The 6,943-nt window shown below is 36.6% G+C and overlaps 1 long non-coding RNA gene across 1 annotated transcript; it reads right to left on the minus strand.

Annotated features, from left to right (window-relative positions):
• Window positions 1–5,377: 5,377 nt before the first annotated feature.
• On the minus strand, window positions 5,378–6,927 carry LOC117214502. The gene is made up of 3 exons (XR_004488886.1): window positions 6,585–6,927; window positions 5,943–6,492; window positions 5,378–5,816 (listed from the first exon to the last, which is right to left on the minus strand). It is a non-coding gene; the product is annotated as an uncharacterized LOC117214502 (long non-coding RNA).
• Window positions 6,928–6,943: the final 16 nt, after the last annotated feature.

The raw sequence follows: 6,943 nt of genomic DNA on the forward strand, positions 1-6,943 counted from the left end.
TCAATGGAATATTTCTGTTTATCCAACAAGTTCAACCGAAATTCCACTTATACCGATCTATTTGAGCTTAACGTGGCTCTAAAACGAATATAATCCTCAATTTATTTCGGACAAAGTATATCCAAACGACGAAAACTTTAAAACGACTGCCGGAGTTAAGTTATAATAAACTTGAACTTCGTTTAGGAACAACATTATGGCCGGACTAAATTTAGACTGGACCAAGGATTATTGGAAAAAATACCCTAAGTACTCGAGATTTACATCGAGAACCTGCTGTCAGACTTTATTTACCTCTAATTCCGATCCAACCCTGACCTAACCACGACCGGACCAAGGACTATTGCAAAAGATAGTCTAGATTAAACGCAGGCTTAACTTAGACCCGACACGAGGCTAACTTAGACTGGAATCCAATCATGGTGAAGTCCGAATTCGGATCATAGATCGGTAATTTGCTTCACTGTGGATATAAGTTAAGATGTACTAAGTTGGAACTTAGTACGCGAAAGACAGCTGGGATACTTAAACCCGGCACGATGCTAACTTAAATTGGAGTCCAATCTTAGTGGACTCATAACTCGAATAAGTTAGGGAATTTGGTTCATCATGGATATAAGTTAAGGAGTATTAAGTTTGAAATTTTAAATCGGGCTCTAGTTATCAAAATTATGTCACGATAAACTTAAATTACCAAACTTAATGCAAACTACGAATAAAGTAATCCAAAACGAATATTAACCTCCATTCAGATTGATGCAAACCTAACCTTAACAAGTTGGACTCAATTTCGGTGTAATATCGAATACAGTGCGAGAGACATTTCAAACTTAACATAACTTACCCTTAACTCAACACATTCGGAAAAGAATCATAATTCATATCCCTAAATGACTAAAGTCTCATTAAACTCAAATGTAGATCCAAAAATCAAATTATCAAATGCGAAGAAACTTTGTAATGAAAAATTAATCCTTCCCACCATTGTTTCTCAATCCTACCAACATAATAGGCTACCTTAGAGAATTCATAGCCAAACCAGGCATCCCAAAAATCAGTCGAAGTCTCTTGTGCAATGAAGACCACTAGCAATTATTTTTTCTCTGCAGTTAGTTCCCCTACCCAGTCAGTTTTACCCCTTCGTCTTCTTCCTTCGATTCCGTTCTCCTCTGTTCAGGCTGAGTCATCGTGCGTGCAAGTGTCTCGAGGGCGTCTGCTAAGTCACATGCTAAATTTGGTTACCTTACCAACGGGATTGTATTACGCGCGTGGGCTTATTCTAATATTTCGGATGGCCGCGATGGCAACTAGGCCGTCCTCTTTCTATACTTATATCTGCTTTCCTGAGCTTCGTGTTCTGAACCAGTTGTGATAACGAGGAAGTAAGTCTTACAAATTCGCCATCCAAAGAACCGACGTTCTTATTTCTCAAGAAATCCCCATGAACTTCGCATCGTCGGGGCATTAACGATTTGAAAAGAATCCAAGATTTAGGGAAAGTGTGCCGATTATTCTTTTTATTTATATCGCTTCGTGTTTGTAAACACGCGGTATTTTTACATGGTTTCTACTTTATCTTCCGCGAGACAAATGGGCCTGCGAGGTCTGGTCGCGATTTCGCGTGGAAAAATGAATCTTTGGTTAGAGAAACGCGTAGAAGTCGAAGGGCAGTTGTGTAAATGTTTCAGTGTTTTCTTAGGTTTAGAGGTTGGTACGATAATGGTGTATTTTGTGGTAGGTTTCTTACTGGCTTATCAAAGAATTAAGGTTAGGTTTGAGGGAAAGCTGATGTCCAAATTGATATACCAAGCTTAGTTTAAACACAGTCGAACCAAGTTAAATGTAGCCAAAGATCAGCATTTTTCTAGGTTTATATAACGATGGGGTAATGTAGAAAATTTTGTTTCGTAATATTCCTTGGATTACGAAAGAAAATAAGGTTAGATTGGAAGAGAAATGGCGCGGGTTTCTATGAACTAGGGAACTGAATGGATGATATTCGAGGGATGGGCTCCAAGTCAGCTCTTCCGTGATCATGTAACACCCGCAGTGGGACGGAAATAATTTCAGCCTGTGGAGAGGAGCGAAGGAGAGAGACGGTCAAGTGGAACAAGTCAAGAATTTCTGCATTATGTGCACTGGCTCAATTTAATAGCTGCTAATAGGGCCCTTTCTGATGTTGTGCAAAATCTCTCCTGTTATCAGCCGAGTTTCATCGCCTGAAGAGATTTGCTTCGAGCAGCGATAACAGCTTGGCTTTGACTTTACCCATTACTCAAAGTACTATGAAAATTTATTGCACAAGTTTTTAGGTTGTATCTTTTCGGCGCAAAAAAATTCAGGATAATTAGAAATTAGCATATCACGCTATGTTATTCGTTTAAAGCGAAAACAATGGAGAATTTTATTATTAATTAATTATTTCGAATTCCTTCCTATGACAGAATTAAAACAACAAAATAATAAAAATAGGAATACCGAAAAGAGATTCATTCGTAGAAATTATTAGGAATCGAGTATTTTAATACATCATGCTGTATGATTATCTACTTGATTTTTTTAAGCTTTTTATTGAACATCTCATGAATTTTCTCTGCAGTCGCGTTGCATAATGGATACACGACGAGATCGTTGCACCTCTCGGTTAAATATATATAAAGCGAGCACTTTTCGTGTAGCGATGAATTTTTAAGCACTTCCTCTTTGCTGTGGTTTCCGCTATTTTTGACGCGATTGAACGGACATCCATTCTCAGGCGCATAATCGAATTTCGTTGTCAATCAGCGAGACAACGCTCCGCGGTGACGTGTCACGTGTCTCCGGACAACGTTCTAATTATATACGTGTACTTATACATTTTTTATTGTCCACGCGTTAAAATAGCAACGGAGAACGTTAGGGTTGAATGTTTCATAAGGGATCACCCGTGATATATCTAAATAGTCGTGTGATTTTCTTCCTATAGAATAAAAAATTAAAAAAAAAAAAACACTTAAAAAGATAAAATCCAATTGAAAGAAACGAAAGAGAAGCGAGATCATAAACTGGCCTAAGTAAAAATTGAGACTCAACTTTCTATCTAAAATAAAATACTACGGTTTATTTCCAATTCGAAAATCGTGACGGCGAATTTTCCATCACGTATTTTTACTTAATTACTTATATTTATTTAACGACTATCTAAACTCGAGCAAAATCGTAAATCCGATTCGAGCGAAGAATAAATCTGTAACTCTTCATCCTTCTGGTAATATCAAAAATATCTCGAGTCGTTTACGAAAAAAAAAAAATATTTTTCCTGTCACTTTTTCGACTTCAACAAATATTATTCTTGTCGTCAACTATCGAGTAACAGAACATCATCGGAACATCGATCGAACATCAGAAAAATCTATGAAAATTCGACGTTTACGTTTATCATCCGCGATGTTCACATCGAAAGGATCAAATTTATAATTTTGGTGTCTCATAACGATGAAACGAGGAACAAGGTCGAAACTATAGGAGGAAGGCTAGTTGGACTTTTATCTCGGCGCGAAAATGGGCTAGTGGTAGCTAAGGATCGAATTGCGTTTTTCTTTCATTTGGTTAGGGGCGGTCTTTCCGAAAAGCTGGTCGGTAACGAGCAGCGAGCGAAACCGAGTGAGAGCCACGCACACATCCACTGTGGCAACACACTCATCCACTATTAATAGTATCTTGCTCAAATTTCTATTTTTAGAAAGACTTATATGCGTGCACGTGGCTTTATGTAAAAAGCTCGCCGAGTATATGATCGCACCGCGGTTACGCCCACGCAAGCTCAGCATTCAGGAAGCCATTGTGCTGGACTCTTTTCGTCCAACTGTCTCAGCCCTTGGAATTTCTCCTCTTCAAAATTTATATAATTATGCACTCTTAATGTACGCACTTATCTGTCTGGAAGCTTTCTTTTAAAATTTATCGTTTGAGCTGGTTGGTTCATACTTTGATGTTGCTCCTTGAAAGTTCTCCTCTTCAGGATTAATTTAAATTGTCATCTCTATGTGGAATTTATATTATTATTATTGGATTGGTAACTAAGTGATTGCGGATTTTGTCAATACAACCCAATGACAACTGAATAGACTGTGGATTTTTAAGTAAATTCGTATCTTTACGAACAGGTGTAGAGTAATGGAACCAAAGTAGAATTTTGTATTCGTATCATTTAAATAATACCAGAGCTACTTCGCTTTTGATATTTTGAGCATGCTTCTCGATATTTCCGCACAGTATATGAACTTTGTATACTTTTGCATATTGAAATTTTTTATAAATGTGTAGTTATCAAGTTATCTCTTGAAACGTCATTTTTCTTCGTTTCCAAGTGGCTAGTTAGTCCTTCCATGTTGTCCTATGCTGACTGTGTGTTGGATTTTCTTCCTTCAATTGGAATTTCTTGGCCTTAAGATTTTTCTGAATTATAGTCTCTTAATATATGTAGTTACTTCCCTGAAAGATTTCTTCGTTTTCATTCTAGAATAAAAATTATAATTAACGATATGATGATAGAGGAGAAAGTTTACTTTTGGAGGAAAAAGTTGGGGGAAAGATTTTGTTAAAAATTGAACTAGTGCCAATTCGACTGGTGTTAATTTAAAAATTATGGTATCGCGTTGCTGTAATTCGCGAATGCCATTAGGGCCCGGGAATTAGTCCAAAACGTATGAGTAATAAATTTATTTTGGTATTTCTCTCGCTGGTTCATCGCTCAGAAAACATATTTTCCTGTGTAGCACAATGTAAACGAATACCAAAATACGTGGCGCATTGTCATCGACATGATTCAGACCGCTATTGACAAATTTTTAGCTCCTTATTCAAACACTCCTAAATTTTCATCCAAAATTATACCCATCAAACTTTCAATCAGGTTAAAAGAGTATATCAATTTTAAGAGATAGCGATCAACAGTTAGGCTAAGTTTGACGAAGTTTGATACGGTTTGAAGTAAACCAATTCAAGTTTGAGTTAAGTAAAAAAATATGGAAGCATGATTCAAACGCTGCATTTTGAAAAAGCTAGCGAATCATCAACTGAAATAAACCAACGCTAACAATATCATGACAAATAGCTTGGTTTAATTTAGTTTGGGCTTAGGTTTGATACCAAATTTTCAACATCTGAAAAACATTCTTGACAATAAATGTAGAAGGGTAAAAAGTTGATGTGGACGAAATTGAAATATTATTAAACAATTCCAACGATATTACAACGAATAGCTTAATTCAGGTTTGATTATGCTTGAGTAAAAATCGAGATTGGATTTAGACCATGTAAACTTGAATATTTAGAAAAAAAAATAATAAGATGGAGCAGATTTAGATGAAAGTGAAACGAACCAACTCTAACAACATGATAAATAATAGCGTTAATTTATGTTTGATTAAGTTTGAGCCACATAAAAATTGGAATATTTATAAAGGCGTTAATAAAACAAACAGAGTGGATTTAAAGATTGAACGAGAAAGATCCTTGAACCTCCTCCAAGGCCTGTATTTCACGTTCCATGAAATAAAATCTCGCGTAGAGAGTTCTCAGGTTTCTCTGAAATTTCTTACAGGCTTCGACTTTCATTGCTCTCTCGGCTCGTTTATAGATATATTCTCGCTGCGTTCCGGTTTCTTTCTAAAAATCCACGCCGTTACTACGGTGTTACAAAATCGTGGCCCATCTTATTGTATATTTCTCTAACGTTCCCGTGGCGAATATCTCTCTTTCTCCTGCCGTAAATATTACGTTTCCGAAGTATGCCGATTGTTATCTCAATGTTTGCAGTATCTTTTACACACCATCTATCGTTACACATCAAATTATTCCTAGCAAAATGGATATTTGCAGAAAAAGATGGTTCTTTAAAGAAAAAGGAATTTGCTCTTTTTCCTTGTCACTTGTGTTACAATTTTTTCAATGTAACTGACCTAGATTTTAGATAGAGACGATGATCTTAGTGAGCACCAGGTACGAGAATCAAGACTGTTCGAAATTTGTGTTTCTTTCATATTGTTTGTTCCTATAAAATTCTTTTACATTGTTCTTCTTCGTATAGTATTAAGTTTCGTCTTAATTTCCTTATTAATATTTTCTTGTCAGATTACGGTAGAAATAGTCATAGAATAAGATCTATTAGACTACTTATCAGGCGGTAACAAAAGCAGCCATAAAACAAGGGTTCTACTACCTCACATCCAATGTTCTTACGACTCATTGATAGAAGCGACACTGATGACGTTAATATTCTCAACTTGTCAAAAGTTGCACAGCAATAAGCAGTAACAGACTAATGTCCAATATCCTCTACCAACTTCCATATCTCTTAATTACTTCAATTTCCTGAAAATTCGCACTAACATCTCCAGTTTGTGAAATATTCAACAACGCAAAGCAGCCACACCAAATATCATGTAACTTGGATTCTAAAATTCCAAACGTGTCCTGATCGTCGCAACTTCTTCCAAACCCCATTATCCTCTACAAGAAACATACCGATATGAGCAGTAGCGAGCACCAATGTTACTCGATTATATTCAAAAAGCAAAATTCTACTGCAACTGAATACTCACAATTTGTGGAACATTCCATAGCAAAAAGGAGCTACAGTCGTGTTCCCATGTAATTTGGACTCTATGCGACATTTACAGATGCAAAGCTGTACAGAATTCTCGCAACGTGCAAAATTGTGTAAAACATGGAAATAAAACAAATAGGAGCTGATGTGCTGTTCCTCCGATTGTGTCTATAGAGATAGAAATTCAGATAAATATGTAGGATCGCTTGGAATTCTTATGGAATCAAGCGACAGTGAGTCAGGATAAGGTGCGAAGAAAAGAAAAGCGAGTTAACGAGTAGCGGCCGTTTCGGTATCCCAAAGTATAGTGTAACACCCCCGCTAGATGGAAGGTGGCTAGTGTAACTCCCTCTT

This window comes from Bombus bifarius, unplaced genomic scaffold (assembly GCF_011952205.1).
Source record: "Bombus bifarius isolate JDL3187 unplaced genomic scaffold, Bbif_JDL3187 scf7180000009200, whole genome shotgun sequence".
Lineage (NCBI taxonomy): Eukaryota > Metazoa > Arthropoda > Insecta > Hymenoptera > Apidae > Bombus > Bombus bifarius.